Source organism: Ambystoma mexicanum, chromosome 6q (assembly GCF_040938575.1).
Source record: "Ambystoma mexicanum isolate Mex_15411 chromosome 6q, UKY_AmexF1_1, whole genome shotgun sequence".
Lineage (NCBI taxonomy): Eukaryota > Metazoa > Chordata > Amphibia > Caudata > Ambystomatidae > Ambystoma > Ambystoma mexicanum.
The window spans coordinates 1653160175-1653180127 of record NC_090937.1 but is presented as its reverse complement, the minus strand read 5'-3'; the positions used below and the strand labels follow the sequence as shown (position 1 = coordinate 1653180127).

Genomic DNA, 19953 nt, shown 5'->3' with positions numbered 1-19953 from the left:
CAGAGGCAGAAAGGTCCTCTCGTCTAATGGGAACTAGCCCACTCACACTGAAGCAGCTATTTCCCATTAGAGAAACGGCCCTCCGACCTGCAGAGGCAGAAAGGCCCTCTCGTCTAATGGGAACTAGCCCACTCACACTGATGCAGCTATTTCACATTAGAGAAATGGCCCTCTGACCTGGAAAGGCAGAAAGTTCCTCTCGTCTAATGGGAACTAGCCCACTCACACTGAAGCAGCTATTTCCCATTATTAGAGAAATGGCCCTCCGACTTTTCTGCCTCTCCAGGTCGGAGGGACGTTTCTCTAATGGGAAATAGCTGCTTCAGTGTGAGTGGGCTAGTTCCCATTAGACGAGGGGACCACTTGATCTCCTGTTGATCATCAACTTGTCACGAATGTCCTCTTTCTGATAATGTTCAAAACAACACTTTATAGCTAACCCTCACAGTGCTGTAACAAACTCCTCAATGGTCTCACAACATTTCTGTTGTCTGATTGCAAATTGATAACAAGCCAAGATGTTATTCCCCTTCACCTCGAATGCTTGTCCATCTTGGCTATGCATACATCAAGCTGGTTGCCCATCTTGATGCATTCAGCTAGTTTTAAGAAATTGTTGTCCAGCCTGACCTCGACAAAGAAACAGTGCCTCTTTCTTTTTACTCAAGTAATTAGAACCATATACTGCTAACATATACTTCTGGAATCTCCCTTTCGATTTAATAACCTGGGAATAACCCAGTGCCTGGTATATTTGCCATAATCTTTGAATTTGTTTCTGTTGCTTCCCTATTTTCATGCTCTTGATATTTGTCACCTTGTTCACAGCGACAAATGTCTGTAATCTCCCTTTTAAGGTGCAATAAAAAAACCTCTCAAAGTGACAGCCAGTTGTGCTACGGCATGCTCCCTTCTTTATGTGTGCAAGTGTTTCTTTCGGTCGCTACAGTGCATGTGGGACGGGCACAGCACGGAGCGCAGTGCCCGCAGTGAAGGCCTTCAGCTTGTTACATAGCTAAGCAACAGACATGTCAACTCCTTATCATGTCTAAAATTGCCAGGTAACAACTTGCAACACCGGACGATGCGTCCTTGGATCAGGTGTTCTGTCGTCTGCATGCACGGCTGTGCTGCTAGGGTGCTTCCTGTGTCCTCATAGGCTCACGCACAGCCCAGATAATCCCCAATACATGCCTGGAGAGTCCCACTGAGCCACCTAACCCTGTACCTGTTCAGCCGGGGCAACCACACTCAATGGCAAGTGCAGGCTCTTTGTCATTGCCGCAACTCATCACCAGTTAAGGAAGTGAACCAGAACACAGCCAGTATGTGTGACTTAATTTCTTTTAAGTTCATTTTTATGCTGTAACAACTCTCTCTGTCCTCCCCCTTACACCAACCACCATACAACTTGTCTTGCATTCTCTTCTAGTGTTCTCTGTTCACATTCCACACCCATAAGATTCCATCTGCTGGCATTCCTAACACTGTAAGGAGTCCCCCTTTCTTCTAGAGGACTTTAATCCCATGGCCACTTTCCGTATTCTAATATTACTCAACTAGAGTTGTATTGCCAAGTGGGAATGGTTCAGTAGTTTCCGGTCAAAGGATCGAAAACAAAAGCATAGAATACAATAGGGTTGAGTTAATAGGACCGAAAACAAAAGGGTCGGATGCCTTTTTAAATATTTTTTTTTTGGGGTTCGTATAGGAAAAAAAAAGTGGTTTCATACCATAAACGGGGTTTTAAAATAAATAAATAAGAAAATAGACCCTTTTGTTTTCGGTCCTATTGACTCGACCCTATTGCATTTCGATCCTTTTGATTCGATCCTATCACCTATAACTTGGTTCAGTTAGTCCCCCTCTAGTGCACTATATGAGCATGGGTTGACCCTCCTCGGATTGACGACGCATTGACCCTATTAGGCATGAAGATTTGTTTGCTGTCCTGATATGATATGATATGGCATTTGTAACGCGCCTATACACAAGTGTTTCAAGGCGCGACGAGGCAGGTGGCGGGAACAAGGGGAAAACAGACAACGATCCTACTAGGCCAGGTGTCATTCTGATCGCGCAAGTGCAAGGGTAGGGGGACTGGGAAAAGTGCAAGGGGAAGGGGAGAGGGGAAGTGCAGTACATCGTTAGTAGAATACAAGATAAGTAATAGGGCCAGCTGGTGGCATGTGCAAGGAGAGTGCAGTACATGGTTAGGAGAATACAAGATAAATAATAGGGCCAGCTGGTGGCAAGTGCAAGGAAAGTGCCGGGAGAACGGGCTGTAGGATGCAGAGACAGTCCCGTAGTGCAGGTAGGCAGTGCAGGGAAGAGTGGCAGGGCCAAGGACCAAGATCGGTGAGTGGCCAGTTGCAGATTCAGTGGAGGTTCAGTGATTTTAGCAGGGGAGAGAGGGAGAGAAAGCGGAGGCAAAGAGGAAGGTTGTGAGGTGCTTCCGGAACCGGAGATGGTTCTCCTCAAGTTTCAGGGAGGCAGGAAGGCTGTTCCAGAGGGAGGCCCCTGCTGCGGAGAGAAAGCCCATTTGTCTGTCCTGGGCTTGAAGATGCGCTGGCACTCCTGGGCTTGAAGACAAAGATAGGCCCTTCCAGGGGCCAGAAACTGATGATGTGATTCATCGGCAGGGCCAGAAACCGAAGAGAGGCCCACTCAGCTTGGTGTTGAGAGTTAAACCCTGGCCAAGTTGGTTTACCCAGGGTACTGCACTCCTCCTCGGCTTTCCAATACACCTCTCTACTTTTGATGGGCTAGTTATTCAGTTAAGATGTACAGCCAGGCACCAGTTAGCATACTACTTAATGGACACAGACATACGTCCACAGCATTTACCTTATTTTCAGGGTCCATCTTCTGCACTTCTTCCTTCCTCCACCTTCCTTTTCTTCCTCAGTACCTTTCCAAAAATGTTCCTCCATCAGTGGCCATCATCTTCCTACAACGATCTTGTCTGTACTGTTCTCCAAGTTATTTCCTCCTTTCTCTTGTCTCACCTTCCAACTCTCCTTTTCCCCCTTGCTAGTTTTCCCCTCTTTACGCTGATCTCCCCTTTCCCTTCTTTTGACGCATCTTCACCTTCCTCTCCCATCCACCTCAAGCCTTACTCTCCTTCAACTCCCTTCTTCCTCTTTTACTCCGCTCTTTACTGCAAAGCTTGTTCCAAACTCCCATACTAGGGCTTCTACCAAAGCTTCTCTGTATAGTCCTGCCCCTTTTGATACTGTAAAAGGAAGGGTGTTCATTAATGTGCCCAACTCCTTGTGTGTACTTGACAAAGTGATTGTCAGCTGCCAACTTGAAGTCAAGCAGCGCTGTCATGGTAGCTGCTGACCCCACCATGGTGCCTCCTGCAGGCAGCTGCACAATAACTCTGCCAACCTGGAACCTCCTCATCTGCCATCTTCATTGCATACACAAGCTCAAATATGTCTCTTCCACAGTCCATCCTGCAGACTGCGTATTCAAATATACTTTTAGTGGGATCAAAGACAACACCCACAGATCTTTTGGCCTTCTAATGCAGAGTTATTCATTCTTCAAAACTCTACCAGGTTTTGAATTACAGACTGGTACCTGCCAAAGGATAAAGTGGATAGGGTAGACGCCTTGGGAATACCTTATAAACTGGCTATTATCTTCCTGAATGTACAGCCCCCTCCACCTCCAGGATCTCGTCGCTCCATTCCCATATGTCCACCTAGGAACATAGTCACAGTTCTCTCCTTTTTTATGCTGTCACTCAGTTCATTGTTGTACTCAGTATGTAATTCTTTTCATTGGCAGTTTCATATTTTCATTCATTTATATTCCATTAAAGTATTTATATTCTTAAAGTAGGCCTTATTTTCATTCATTATATTACTCAAGTTATCAGTTCATGGTTCTTACATATTTATCATAGACAAGATTTATTATAACCATTTAATTGGACCAAAGTGTGAAATATCTTAGCCGTTGGCATAATTATGGATTTATGTGTTGAAATTGAACCTGAAGTAGTTGAATTTTTTCCCAACTGTTTTGTACCAAATGTTTTAAAATGTCAGATTTTGGGGTAGGTTGCCCCGCCACCACCCACCCTCTCCAACCCCTTACACAATCCAATATGGCCTAACCCTAACCCACCATCTACCATCAGTGGTATAAAAAATGTCAAGAAATTGACGGGAGGGGGCAGGGGATTTTCAACCAGTTTTGGGGTGGGGGGTTGGAGGAGTCAACAAAATCCATAAACCTATAATTATACTGTTAAATGGTGCTATGGTCACCAATAGTCTTAATAAAAATCGGCCCCTAGGAAGGGGAAAATGTGTTTTTACTGGTGTATGAGGGCCACTAGACCATCAGGGATGGCTTGAAAGGGGCGGCAGTGATCGGAGCACGATAGTTATGATTTGTTTTTGCTGGGCTGGATATAGGTAATGAATGTTTTTTGTTCTGTTTACAGGTTTCTTTACGCAAGGTGCTGCAGCGTTATGCGAGTCGTTATTTTATTCTACGGGATTGAGCAGTCTGGGGAGGTATTTTGGTGGGCTGGGACACAAATGCAGGGTCAGGCCACAAATTTCCACCATGCCAGCAAAACATTGGTGTTTCCCTGGGATCGGCTGTCTCCCATGTGGGATGACTGTCCGCGAGCCCAGGCTGCACCTCTGGCTGTGCTGTGTTACAGATGTTACCTCCGGGGAAGAATGGGGACCCTTCGCCTCACCATGCCAGGGCTCCCAGAACTGCAGCTGGACTTGTGGACGGTCAACATACATGGGAGACAGCCACCCAAGGCCAGGGGCTGCACCCCCACCTTCCTGGAGCTCTGGCCGGCCTGCATTACAACTTCTCCCTCCGGGAAGGGTCAGGGACCCTTGCCAGGGCTCGCTGGGACAGCCGCTGTGCTTGAGGACGGTAGACCCAAATGGGAAACGAATGCCCAAGGACAGGGACAGCACCCCCAACTGTGCTGGAGCTCTGGCTGGGTTTCGTTGCAGCTTCACCCTCTGGGAAGGACGTGGACCCTGCCGAGGCTCCATGGAACCGTTGCTGGGTTTGTGGACAGTCAAACCACACGAGGAACAGCCACCTGCCAGGGACAGCACCCCTGACCATCCTGGAGCTCTGGGCAACCTGCATTATACAATTTCTCTCTGTGAGGGGGACCCTGTCGGCCCCCCTTTGGCTGCCACTGCACTTGGGGATGGTGGACTCACATGGGAGACAGATGCCGAAGGCCGGGGACATCACCTCCAGCCGTCCTTGAGTTTTGGCTGGGCTACATTATAGCTTCGTGGAGGTATTGGCACAGTGCAATGGGAAAGCTGTAACAGAGGCCAGCCAGAGCTCCAAGATTGGAGGTAAAGTGCCCAGCCTTGGGTGGCTGTCTCCCATGTGGGTTGACTGTCCCGCAGCCCAGCAGCGGTTCCAGGAAGCCCCAGAAGGGTCCCACTCCCTCAGGGAAGGTGACCATGTCAGGACTCCCTTGGACAGCCGCCGCACACGGAGATGGTCACTCCATATGCGAGACAGCTGCCCAAGGCCAAGAACAAACTATCCTGGAGCTCTGGCTGCCCTGTGTTACAGCTTCTCCCTCTGGGAAAGGTCGGGGACCCTGCTAGGGCTCCCTGGGAGTGCCGCTGCACTTGGGGATGGTGGACCCATATGGTAGAGTCATCCAAGGCCGGGGGCATAACCCCCGACCATCCTGGAGCTCTGGCTAGGCAGAATTACAGAATTTCCCCTCAGAGAACGGATGGAGACCATGCTGGTGCTCCTTGGGACTGCCGTTGGACTTTGGGATGGTCAATACTTTTTCTTTTTCACCCAGGTAGGTACAGCCACACATGAGGTTCTATTTTCATCCAGACACCTGTGGGATGGTAGGCCATGTGTTGTTGGCGGTATGTTTCAGTAGTTTCCAGGGTGGAAATGTCTGAGAATTGTGTTTATTTTCCCTAAATTTCAGACTTTGCTGGGCTTTTGGGTAATACATTCTAGGGCAATTTGCGCACGTCAGACGTCTGTGGGTTCCTACGGGAGTCTGCTCTCCTGAAACACTTGGTTTACCAGTGGTTTAGCCTTTTCCATTTGCACCCAGGTAGTTGCACCCACACATGAGGTGCAGTTTTCGTCAGGACACATGTGGGAATGTGGAATGGTAGGACATTTGTTGTTTTCACTTGGTTTAATATTTTCATACATTTGCTACTGCACTTTGTTACACAACCCTTTAATTTCCCAAATGTGAACTACATGTAGTTTCTGATTTAGGCACTGCATGCTTTGGTAACCTGCTCAAGTCACCCACCCTTCATAAGGTCTGCCCGTGCTCTATCAAGAATCGTATGCTTGCCTTTCCTCACATTTATTTTCCTTATTTACACATGTCTGTTTAGGCCGTCAGCATAAAATACCTGTGTACTATGGCTCTGTTTTTGGCTTTTGGTATATGCGATTTCCTAACTGGAAAAGTCAGGGGAATGTAGCGGGGCATTGCTTTTCTCAATATTCACAGAAGCCATTACCTTACGGGTCCTACCATGTCCAGCACATAACTTTTTTAACTGTCAATTTTCAAATCTTTCACCAAACTATGGGCATTTTCCCTACATAGATGTTGCCTGACCTGAACAAATCACCCTTTCCTAAACTTGGAATTTTGTCTACTTTCAGAAATGTATGCCTTGGTCTTCCCTTTCAGCTTTCCTACCCTCCTCTTCCATTCCGTCCAAGCATGGACTATTGGGGAAAAAAAGGGGTAAACTCGCATAGCTCTCACAAAATTGATGGTAACCTTATTTTTTTGGTTTCCACTCAACCTGTTCTTGAAAGCCTGGAAAATGGCAAATTCACCGCAGCAAACTATTTGTTCCTAGCTCTTACAAGGAAACACCCACAGGCTTCTTTGTACATCATTTTATTGGCAAAAATCACGAAATGTGCTACCTTTTCGGCTATTTTCTCTCACCCCCCCATACAGCAAACTAGTATTTCTAGGTGGTGTTATGATCACCTACATGTGGGAAGAAAGGTGGCCAGATTTGGGCGAGATATCACATGTAAATAAAAAGTTACAAGGGATTGAATGGCGACATCCCGAAACCACCCAAAATGGGATTGGCGCGCGGGGGGGGGGGCGGAGGTGAGGCATTGGCAGTTAAGGGGTTAAAAACAAATAACATATTAGCTTCAAGAAATAGACAATTGGGTAATTGAAGTGTTTTTATTATGACAAGTGCTTACACTGTAAAGCAACAAATAATACATATACATGTGTAAGTCAAAGATCAAATTGGTGGAGCCATATGGAGTGAACCTGCTTTACCTGTGGGATTGGAAGGAAAAGAAGCCGAATAGTGAAACATTTATGGAAAAAAACAGTTCTCATAACTGCACATGACAAGCTGCAAGAATTGGAGAACAGAAAAAGTAAACTTTATTATTGCAAATATTCACAATCTTTTGTCACAATATTTCCTGTAAGGGCTCAACAGATATCACAACTTCACATCTTCAGCAGGGGCACGATGATACACAGTGCCAGAGGTTTGTAACGCAATTATCGATCTATACATTTTTTGCTTTTCATAATGGTGCTGTAATGTGAATAAGTACAGGTAAACTATAGACAACTAAAGGTCTCAGAACATTTCCAAGTTAAAAATGTCACTCGAAATATGGATTTATAGGACAGTAAGTTAAAATAACATGAAAAGCAACTCACACTGCCTAAAATTAAAAATGTGATTAGAGTGGAAGGAACTCAGAAACAGTTGACACTTTTCTCAAGCGCACCTGGCACTTTTTGAATCCGTTATACTCTGCACTTTAGTCAGGCATTTCCAATAGTTACAATTTGCCTTGAAGTAATATGGTTCTGCTTTGACTTTATGACACGTTTTGCACACAGCACTTTTTTATGGATCTATAATGGATTTATATGTACAAGGCAGTTTTGTCAGTATTTAATATCAGGCATTTACTAAGCGGAGAGGCCAAGCAGGAATGTACAAACAGAATTTGGCCTGTAGATATTCTGCCCCAGTTCCATAAAAGGCATGATGAATTAGACATTAGCCCTTGACCTGAATGTGCTTGGCAATGGCTAGCCAATGAAGATGGTGCACACATGGAGTAATGCGAGCACAACTAGGTGCATAAGTGGCTACTCTGGCTGCAGAGTTCTGCAGGACCTTAAGGTGCCATAAGAAGGAGCCAGTTTGTGCCAGAAATAGGGCATTGCAGTGGTCCATGGAGGACATAACAAGTAAGGACACCACAGTGGTACGTAACTGAGAAAGGAGTAAACAAAGAACCTTACTATGGGGTTTCAGTTAAAGATGGCCACTTTGACATACTGGACTTAGCTTTTCTGTCTGCGGAATCTCAAATAACATATTTACCCCTAAAGATGGCCAAAAAGAGGGGGTCCAAAAGGCAGTAGAGGAAGGAGGGCCCACCACCAACACCTCATTTTTTCCCCTCAACCAGCTATTACACATCCATGCACCCACAGCTTCGAGACAGGACCTAGATCTGGTCACTGTCTCGACAAGAGAGATCTAAACAGACCAGGATCTGTGTCATCTGTTAAGAATAACAGTGGAAGCCGTGAGAGCAGAGAAGCTTGGTAAGAGGTTACATGTACATGTTAAACAAAACCTGGAAGATGGAGGAAACATGAGGGACTCCACATCTCAAGGCAGATGGTACAGAGTGAAAAGGGGGGATGGAAATTGACTGTTCGGTTAGAGAGGAACAAAGAAAACCAGGAAAGAACGGCACCAGAAAGGCCAGCCCAGATGAGCAAGGTGGCATGGTCAACGGTATCACAGGCGGCAGATAAGTCAAGTAATAAGCACTGACGCTGCCCGAGTCGTGCAGCCAAGCCACATCATCAAACGTTGGAGATCAGCACCCCCCCTGTGCCACATCCTGGACGCAAAAGGGATTGAGAAGTGTGGAAGAAAGATTACTCAAGAAAGGGCAGACGAAGGCTTCAAAAAGCTTCATAAGAAGATTCCAAAATGTCCCCCGTGACCACCCCACCGTGAGGAGCGCGTTCCTCCCCGGCATCCCGAAAAAGGAGCAGTAAGCGGCGTTACCAACCTGTGAAGCAATGAGGAGGCAAAAGGGCCCGGTGACCAATGCGCTTACCAAAGCCCAGATAAGATCCAGGTGGACATTCCCCTTTAGAATGGTCTTCAAGTGGAAGGGCGCCAACACCACATCACTACGTTGGATGAGGGACCCAAGATCCTGAATATTGAAGAAGAAGGGGATGCAAGGGGAGGAAATAATAGGAGGCCAGAACATGGAAGGCCACCAAGAGAAGCCATGGGAGTGGAGAAGAGTAGAGAGGTCAAAGACAAGACACAAACAATTGCGTGGCCCCGGGGTGGGCAGCAACCGAAGCCCCGTGCTGAATAGGCTGCCCACTTAATAGCAGCGGTGGGGGATCACGAGACAAGGGTTAAAAGAGCCGGTAGGGTTAAACAGGGAATGTCAGACTAAGGGTCGGCTCTGGGAGACGGGGGGGGGTGACATATCTTGGAAACAGGGGAGAGCAGAGGAATGGCTCTCCCTGCACAATTATTCTCTGGGATGGGAACAAGATCCAGCAACCTAGGACAACATTACGGCTTGGGGAAGTTGAGCTGAGTCCAGCCGGAGTGGGCGATGTTACGGCCTGGGGAAGTTGAACCAAGTCTAGCCGGAGGGGGCGAGAGGGAGGGTGGGGTGCTTAAATCGAGGGCGACCGTTTCGACATGATTACTCTCAGGACGTAACGGGGTATGGGTAGGGATCCAAATACTAAAACTCAATGTTAGAGGACTAAACACACCAACTAAAGAGACGGACTCTGGAGAACTTCCTCCAGGATACCAAGCCAGACATTGTGACACTCAAGGAGACCCATATCCGTAAGCAAGACAGACAGAATGAAGTTGAGAGGGTAGCCCCATGTTCTGCAGGCCAACGACAAGAGCAAAGCTTGAGGGGTCCTCATAGCGTTTAGACACCTACCTGACGTCGAAATAATAGGCACAAAAGCTGACAAGGAAGGTAGATTCCTCCTCGTCCAGCTACAACGGGGGGTGGCCTCTCACGATCGCCACAGTGTACGCCCCCAACTCATGGCAGGACGAATACTTGCAGAAGCTAGACCAGTTAACAACGAGCCAGCTAATACTGATGGGATTTTAACTTGGCTTGGCGCCTATCCACAGACAGAAGCGCGGACAGGACACCCACATCTAAAAGCCCATCTAGTAAACTACAGGCTAGCATAACAGAATGGCATTAGCAGATACATAGCATGAACTAAAAGGGAACTCCAAGGGGTATACTTACTACTCACATGTGCACCAAACATTCTCAAGAATTGATTACATATTGGTTTCGGAGACACTGCTTTGCCAGGTATGGATCATAGAAAGGGAAACCATAGCCCTGCCCGACCACACTCACCTGCAGCTAGAAAACTAATGGGGGAGTCCTCTGGAAGTGGCGGTTCCCCTGACATCTGCTGAGAGATACAGTAATTTGCGATGAGATACACAAGTCCATCCACAACTTCTTTGGGGAAAATAAGACGCCGGAGGTGCAGGAACATGTAGTATGGGACGCCTTTAAGGCAAACATGTGGGGGATGCTCATAGCAAAGCAGGCATCTCGAGCCAAACTGGAGAAGGCCCTCCAGGTGGACCTAGAACAGGGGTAATGGAGACCGATAGGGAGGGTAATGATCAGGAGGGAGTAAAGGCATATCAAAGGGCAAATTAATATCCTTCTAGCTAGACAAGCAGCAAAATTGCTCCTATTCTTGAGGCAGAAGTATTACCTCTAGGCAAACAAGACAGGCCAGCTCTTAGCCAGGTAGGTTAAGCAGAAGGAAGCGACAGGTATAATACGCCACATTCAGATGGTGGAGGGACAGGAAACCAGACGTACAGAAGAGATCCTGCAGGCATTCAGAGAGTTTTATATGAGCCTCTACTCTACGGAGGCACAGGTTAGTGACCTCCAAAGGGCCTTCTTAAAATCTTGCTGGCTAAAAAGATTAGAACAGAGCCAGCGTGACGCTTTATAAGGGACGATTACCTAAAACGTGGTGCGTGCAGTAATCCGATCGCTACAACCAAATAAAGCCCCAGGCCCGGACGGGTACCCCACCACATTCTATAAAGCATTCCATACCACATTAGTCCCGTTAATTACATCCCTGTTTAACTCCTTCTCCGATACGGGCTGCATCTTCCAGTCTATGGAGGAGGCCAAGGTAATCCTTTTCCCTAAACCAAACAAGAAACAAACCCTCTGTAGCTCCTACCGCCCTACTGCCCTAATAAACCTTGGTGCCAAAATCTTTACAAAAAAATTCTAACATCTAGAATGGATAAAGTAATCACTGACCTGATCCACCCGGATCAAGCAGGCTTTGTCAAGGGGAGACAAAACGTTTGACAACATTAGGCGAATATCCCAACTGATAGAGAAGTCAAACAGGGCAGTCCTGAGGGCAGGGGGTGTTAGCACTAGATGCAGAGAAGGCATTTGACCGAGTCAAACGGTCATTCTTGTTTGCTAATATGGTGGTTATGGGGTTTGGCCTGGGCCTTCTCCACCTGGTCAAAGCCAACTATGGAGCACCACTTATCAGGCTAGCTATCAATGGGCATGTCTCCCAGGGGATAAGGATCACTAGGGGTACTAAGCAGGGCTGCCCATGTCACCATTCCTGTACGCAAACTTTCTCAAACCCTTCCTAGCTAGAATTGAACAGGAGAGGGGGAATAAAAGGGATTACATTAGGTGGGGAAGACAATAAGGCAATGGCCTTTGCCGACGACCTCCTAGTCGTGTTTACAGCACTCCTAGGGGAATTTGGCAGAGTGGCAGACCTAAAGACCAACAACCAAAAACGACAGTAGATTAATGAAAACATTATTGGCTAATGCTTTCACTTTGGTTCGTCTTGCGCTGGTCCAAGAACGTCACCTCTAGCGGCACAATACGAATGCCCCCGGCCGTCCCTCTTAATCACGGCCCCAGTTCCGAAAAACAACAAAATAGAACCAGTGTCCTATTCCATTATTCCTAGCTTAAGAATTCAGGCGACCAGCCTATTTTGAACACTGTACTTTTTTCAAAGTAAACGCTTCAGACCCCCAGGACACGTAGTCAAGAGCATCAAGGGGGCGCTAAGAGGCAGCGGCTGGGACAGGCAGTGGTAGCTCGCCTCGCGGCGGACCGCCAGCTCAATTCCAAGATCCAACTACAAGCTTTTTAACTGCAGCAACTTTAATATATGCTATTGGAGCTGGAATTACTGCAGCTGCTGGCACCAGACTTGCCCTCCAATGGGTACTCGTTAAAGGATTTAAAGTGTACTCATTCCAATTACAGTGCCTCGAAAGAGTTCTGTACTGTTATTTTTCGTCACGAGCTCCCGGAGTCGGGATTGGGTAATTTGGGCGCCTGCTGCATTCCTTGATGTGGTAGCCGTTTCTCAGGCTCCCTCTCCAGAATCAAACCCTGATTCCCCATTACCCGTGGTCATCATGGTAGGCACAGAAAGTACCATCGAAAGTTGATAGGGCAGACATCTGAATGCATCGTCGCGGTCACATGGATGTGCGATCGGCCTGAGGTTATCTAGAGTCTCCAAAGCGGCCGGGCAAGCCCGGATTGGTCTTGGTCTGATAAATGCACGCATCCCAGGAGGTCCGCGCCCATTGGCATGTATTAGCTCTAGAATTATCACAGTTATCCAAGTAACAGATGGAGCGATCAATGGAACCATAACTGATTTAATGAGCCATTTGCAGTTTCACTGTACCAGTCATTTGTACTTACACGTGCATGGCTTAATCTTTGAGACAAGCATATGCTACTGGCAGGATCAATGAGGTAGTTGCACCTTCTGGAGGGTGGCAACGGGGGGAGCCGTGCGACTGCCTCAGAAACAACCTTTGCACCCTCTGGGGCTGTCTGCAGGCCCCCATCGCCAAAGAGCATCCCTAGACGTGTGCGGGTCGGGTGGACAAGTTGGTCACGCGGGCGCCGGGCCTGCTCCACCATGCCACAGGGTGGGTGAGAGGGAGAGGCCAGGCCTAGGCACAGCTTGAACCAGTAGGGGGGTTTGCCAGCACACTGCCACTGGTATGGTGACAGAGGGGGTTAGCAGCCAACTTGTGTTCCGAACTGCTGGAGAAATGTGCTTGGTGGAGGAGGGGCCGCGTCGTGGCTTGCGAGGGGATCCCGTCTGATCTGACCACTGGGGAGTTGCCGGGCTGCTTGGCCTTCGCTCTAGAGCCGCCCACACGAGAGGGCCTTCCCCGAGGGAAGCACACCCTTGACACGGTCCCAAGGCGGGTGGAAGCAAATTGCTTGAAACAGCCGAGACTGGCCAAGCAGTCCAACCCTTGATGGACCAAGTGCACCAAATCGATCCCATGGAGTGCTCGGAAGAGCACCAGCTGGCCAGTCTCTGCTGGGGCATTGGATAGGGCACGGCCCCCAGCCGGCCCAGGGTTTCACCATGGAGACCGGGTTAGGCAGTGAGAACCAAAAGGAGCGCAGACAGGTCCCTCTCACCCAGTCTACAGTAATCCGGAGGAAGGTGACTAAGTTTTGTCATCTGTGTACCCAGAGTGACAGAGTGGGACCTCTCGGCAAAAGCGTTGGGCACCTTATGGAGAAAGATTTCAAACTGACACCCATCGGGACTTCCAGAGCAACCCAGCCGTCTGGTCCTTGCAGACATTCCTCTGGCCAATGACCAGGGCTCGGAGAGCAGCCATCTGGTAGGTCAATGTATTCCAATGGGCCTGCACGGGATGGGCCTTTGCCCCCCCCCCCACCTGACAAAGGACAGGGGACCGGCAGGTGCCCAAAGGCATGAGCCAGCACCAATCGACATCCTCGAGCTCTGGCCAGGACACCTTAGAGTTTTTCTCCCCCCCTCCACGTAAGAGGTTTTTGATCCACCTTGGAGCTTATCCCTCTGGGGACGGGCAGTCGACCCACATGTGAGACAGGCACCCAGGGCTGGGTGCTTGGGGGGGCCAGCACCCCCCAGCCATCCTGGAGCTTTAGCAGTGCCCCTTTAGAGCTTGTCCATCCAGGGCTCCCCACGACTGCCGCAAGGCTTGGGGACTTGACCCACACGCACAAGGCCGGTACCCAAGGCCAGTGGGGGCAGCAGCCCAGGCTACCCTGGAGTTCTAGCCCGGGCTGCCTTAGAGCTTCTCCCGCCACATAAGAGCTTTACTCTCCGGAGAGGGACAGGGCTCCCCACGATCACCACCAGGCTTGGCGACAGTCAACCCAGACGTGAGATAGGTGCCCAAGGCCAGAACTCCCCACCAGCCACCCTGAGCTTTAGCAGGGCCCCTTTAGAGCTCTTCCTTGTGGGGAGCGATTGGGACCCCACCAGGGCTCCCTGCGACTACCACTGGGTTCGGGGACTTTCGCCCTTTAGCTCTGGCCGGGCCCCCCTCAGAGCTTCTCCCATCACATTAGAGCCTCTCCCTCCAGGACTAACCCACAAACACTGTGGAACGGCCACTGCGAGCGCATTTACCCCCACGTGGAGGAAAGGGACCCGCTCAGGGTGCCCCTTGACACATGCACTTCGTCTTGGGCCTGACCACATGTGGTTGATACTTGCCCGAGGACCGGGAGCAACCCACGAATGCCATTGAACTAAAGCCGGTAATTGCGCCACGGCAGTCCTGGAGGCCGCAGGGTGGAACTTCCATGACAATCATAGACAAATGCAGGAGTCAGCCGCGGCAACCACAACTCGGGCCATCTGGGCCTATTCCCCAGGCCAGATGGCCCGGTGGCCGTGCCTGCCCCCACCGTCAAGGGGCACAGGCGTAAGGTACCACCCCCATACTCTGGGGTGGGTGCTTAAGCTGTTGCCTCTCTTCCCCGCCCTGGGCTTAATTCACCACCTCCACGCACTCGAGCCGGGGAGACACTTCCATGCCGACTATTAAGCTTACGGAACCAGACCAGAGACAAATGCAGGAGTCAGCTGCCACGCGGGCCATCTGGTCCGCCAGCCACAACTTGGGCCATCTGGGCCTACTACCAGGCCAGTTGGCCGTGGACGGCCAGACCTGCCACTACCCCACCGTCCAGGGGCACAGTCTTTAGGTACCACCCCCGCAATTGCACCCTCTCTTCCTCTGCCCTGTCCCGGGGCTTAAGGCACCACCTCGAAGGCCCGGGCTCAAGGCCATCTGGTCTGCCAGGCTGACCAGGAAAGGTGAGAAGAGTGCTCCCAGACCAGCCTGCACACCCCCGCGGGTGCGCCCCTTGGGTGGGTGGTATTTTCCTGTGTGCCCTGCGGGCCCCAGGATGAAGGATGGAGAACCTTGGCGGCGGTGCCGCCTTGCAACAAAAGCTTGGCTCAGAGGATGACTTCCAATAGATTGCAGCGAGGTAGCTGCCCTTCTACTTACGAAACCCTGAACCAGAATTAGGTTGTCTACGAATGATTTAGCAGCAGATTCCCCACGAACATGCAGTGCACTACAGGTGAGATAGGTGGCCCCCTTCTCAAGTCCCGAGGCGAGCGGCTCTACACACCGCCCCTGAGGCTGGCTATCCTAAGCCAACCGATGCTTGACAGCGCTGCAGTATCATGGTCTTGGGGCGGGGGGGGATTTCTGACTTAGATGCGTTCAGTCATAAACCCACAGATGGTAGCTTCACCCCATTGGCTCCTCAGCCAAGCAAGCACACCAAATGTCTGAACCTGCGGTTCCTCTCGTACTGAGCAGGATTACTATTGCATCAACACATCATCAGTAGGGTAAAACTAACCTGTCTCACGACGGTCTAAACCCAGCTCACGTTCCCTATTAGTGGGTGAACAATCTGTTTTACAATGATAGGATGATTCGACATTGAAGGATCAAAATGCGACGTCGCTATGAAGGCTTGGCCGCCCAAGCCTGTTATCCCTGTGGTAACATTTCTGACACCTCCTGCTTGAAACCCAAAAAGTCAGCAGGATCGTGAAGCCCTGCTTTCACGGTCTGTATTCATACTGAAAAATCGAGATCAAGCTAGCTTTTGCCCTTCTGCTCCGCGGGAAGTTTCTGTCCTCCCTGAGTTCTCCTTTGGACACCTGCGTTATACTTTGACAGGTGTCCCACTCCAGTCAAACTCCTCACCTGCCAATGTCCCCGGAGCGGGTCATGCTCAGCATGTGCCAGGCGCTTGGAGCCAGAAGCGAGAGCCCCACATGATCGCCCCGCCTCACCAGGTAAGTGGAAAAACAATAAGAGTAGTGGTATTTCACCAGTGGCCCGAGGGCCTCCGACTTATCCTACCTCTCATGTCTCTTCACAGTGCCAGACTAGAGTCAAACTCAATAGGGTCTTCCTCCCCTGTCAATTCTGCCAAGGTTGTTCCCTTGGCTGTGGTTTGGCTAGATAGTAGGTAGGGACAGTGGGAATCTCATTAATCCATTCATGCACATCACTAATTAGATGACGAGGCATTTGGCTACCTTAAAGGTCATAGTTACCCCAGCCGTTTACCCACGCTTCATTGAATTTCTTCACTTTGACATTCAGAGAACTTGGCAGAAATCACATTGTGTCAACACCCTCCACGGGCCTTTGCAATGCTTTGTTTTAATTAAACAGTCAGATTCCCCTGGTCCGCATCAGTTCCAAGTCAGCTGCTAGGTGTCGGCTGAGGCAGAATGCCAGCCCGGAACCCCCAGAGGGAGAACGAGAGAGGCGAACACTGCAGCTGGGGTGATCCCCAGGAAGGGCCAGGCTCGCATCCAGAGGCAGAGCCGCCCCCCTGTGAGGGGGAAGACGCCTCATCCAGCCATGGTGCGCAGCCAGCACTGCTTCTCACCCCAGCCCAACCAACCCAGCCCTTACAGCCAATCCTTATCCCGAAGTTACAGATATAACTTGCCGACTTCCCGTACCTACAATGTTCTGACATGCCAGAGGTTGTCCGCCTTGGAGACATGCTGCGGATATGGTTACGGCCTGGCGCGAGATTTACAACATCTCACCCAGATTTTCAAGGACCAGCGAGAGCTCACCGGACGCTGCTGGAACTGCAACACTTTCCAAGGCTCGGGACCCTTTCTCGGGGCAAACCCATTCCAGGGTGCCCTGCCCTTCACAAAGAAAAGAACTCTCTGTGCAGCTCCCACCGGCTTCTCTGGAATCATTTGCAAGGGCGCCCGTCTCTGCCACTCTGGGTTCAGGAATCTGAACCCGACTCCCTGTCGATCGGGTGAGGGCAACGGAGGCCATAGCCCATCCCTTCCGAACGACGCTCGCCCATCTCTTAGACCGACTGACCCATGTTCAACTTCTGTTCACATGGAACCCTTCTCCACTTCATCCTTCAAAGTTCTTGTTTGAATATTTGCTACTACAACCAGGATCTGCACCTGCGGCGGCTCCACGCGGGCCCTCGTCCCGGGCTTCTGTGTGTACCGCAGCAGCCCTCCTACTTGCCTGACTTAGCCCCTGCAGCTCTCAGCGCCGGCCGGGTATGGGCCTGACGCTGCAGCGCCATCCATTTTCATGGCTAGTTGATTCGGCAGGTGAGTTGTTAGACACTCCTTAGCAGATTCCGACTTCCATGGCCACCATCCTGCTGTCTATATCAACCAACACCGTTTCTGGGGTCTGATGAGCATCTGCATCACGCGCCTTAACCCAGGGTGCAGTTCATCCCGCAGCGCCTGTTCTGCTTACCAAATGTTGCCCACTGAGCACTTTCATACAATACCCGGCTCCACGCCAGCGAGCCGGGCTTCACACCCATTTAAAGTTTGAGAGCAGGTTGAGATAATTTTGGCCCCAAGACCTCTAATCATTCGCTTTGTTAGATAAAACTGGTGTTTCCGTGTGCCAGCTATCCTGAGGGACACTTCAGAGTGAGCCAGCTACTATATCGTTCGATTAGTCTTTTGCCCCTATACCCAGGTCGGATGACCGATTTACACATCAGGACTGCTACGGACCTCCACCAGGCCGCGTTCACCATCTTTTGGGTCCTATCACACACGCTCATGCATCATCTCTCTGACAGAGTGGGTCAGACGAGTCGGTGGAGGGCCCATCTCGACAGGATACCACTGCAATCGGCGAGCACCAGCCCTCAACATCATTACATCACAGGGTTTCATTCGGCCCTCTGACTCAGGCACGTGTTATACTCCTTGGTCGGTGTTTCCAGACAGGACGGATGGTTAACCGACATCAGCTCAGAACCCTGGCGCCCTTTGTGGGCCTTCCCGCCCGGCAGCACAACGTGGTCAGGGCGTATTGAGGGCAGTCCACCACAGTCACATTGGGAGCCCCGTCTCCCGGCGCCACTCTAGCAACCCCCAAGAGGGGCCAGAAAGGTTGCCGGATAAGGGCGCAGTGCCGGTCTATCTCCCTCAGCCCCGTAGACACAGCAAAACTGCTGTCAGGGGGCTGTAACACTCTCTGCTGGAGCAGAGAGCCACCTGCCCCCTGTGGCCTTCCCAGCCGGTCGTGGTGCACCGATACAGAGAAAATGCACCCTGCTGGGGCTGGATGTGCCCGGGCCACAGACGCACAAGGGCCTCCACCGTTCCAGGTGACCAACCTGCCTGCCGTGTTGAATCCTGTGGGCGGACTGCACAGACCCCACCAGTTTACTGCTCAACGGTTTCACGCCCTCTTGAACTCTCTTCAAACTTCTTTTCAACTTTCCCTTACGTTACTTGTTGGCCACCAGTCTCGCGCCCGTATTTAGCCTTAGACAGAGTTTACCACCCGCTTTGGGCTGCATTCCCAAGCAACTTGACTCCAAGAAGACCTGACCCGGTGTGCAAGAGGCCGCTATCGGCCTCACACCATCCGCGTGGTGAGACTCGATCAGAAGGACTTGAGCCCCCTGAGCGATACCGGGGAGTCGGTCTTCTGTACGCCACATTTGCCACGCCTGCCGTTGAATGGGGATTCAGCACTGGGCTCTTCCCTTTTCACTGGCCGTTACTGAGGGAATACTGCTTAGTTTATTTTCCTCTGCTTAGTAATATGTTTAAATTCAGCAGGTCACCACGTCTGACCTGAGGCCGTGGTCGGGGAGAACAAAGCTCAGGGCAGCTGGCCTTGTGCCCGTATGGGGGGGTTGCCCCAGCCCTGTGCCTCTGGCGCAGGCGAGTGTGCTCTGTCCCAATCTGCGACCGAAGCCCACATGGTCACGAGGTCCACGCTCCATGGTCATCCTGCGCCGGCCGCCGTGGGACACCAAAGACAGCCACACACAGCACAGCCAGATGCCCCGGGGTATGGTGAAGGTGCGCCAGGCTTTTTCTAAGCCTGCTTCCGCCACCACCACATCCGGGGCACGCCGGCCACCTGGCCCTCCGGAAACCAGCATGAGGCGGGGAAACTGGGGAGGCCAGGACACGTCGGCAATGAGCTTGCGCACCAGATCCAAGGATCCAGCGATGGTGCTGATCGGAGTCTGACCTTAGGGGGATGAATGGAATCCTTGTGACAGCCCAAGCCACACCCCTGGGAGGGAAACCCGGGGCGATTGATGTACAAGCGAACCTCAGACAGGCGTAGCCCCGGGAAAAACCCAGGACCACATGATGCGTTCGACGTGTTGATCAATGTGTCCTGCAATTCACACCAATTCTAGCAGCTATCTGCGTTCTTCATTGATGCACGAGTCGAGTGATCCACTGCCAAAAGTCACAGTCAACTTTTTTTTGTTCCAGACGTCGGCCTGACCCTGCCGGTGCAGTAGAGGTAGGGGGAGGCAGCACCTCCTGTGGCAGGACAGCCCAGCGCCCTGTCTAGCTCGGCCGAAACCATTGTGGTTTAAAAAAAAAAAATCCAGGTGCTCAGCCTGACCGCCACCTCCCCAGGGGAGCACAGCACTTCCCAGGGGGATGGAGGTAGGTCG

The 19953-nt window shown here is 50.8% G+C and overlaps 1 non-coding gene and 1 pseudogene across 1 annotated transcript; both read right to left on the bottom strand.

Moving 5' to 3' along the window:
- Positions 1–15417: 15417 nt before the first annotated feature.
- On the bottom strand, positions 15418–19114 carry LOC138517203 (28S ribosomal RNA). Its single transcript, XR_011282424.1, has one exon. It is a non-coding gene; the product is annotated as a 28S ribosomal RNA (ribosomal RNA).
- Positions 19115–19590: 476 nt separating this feature from the next.
- Positions 19591–19741, bottom strand: LOC138517110 (5.8S ribosomal RNA; annotated as a pseudogene).
- Positions 19742–19953: the final 212 nt, after the last annotated feature.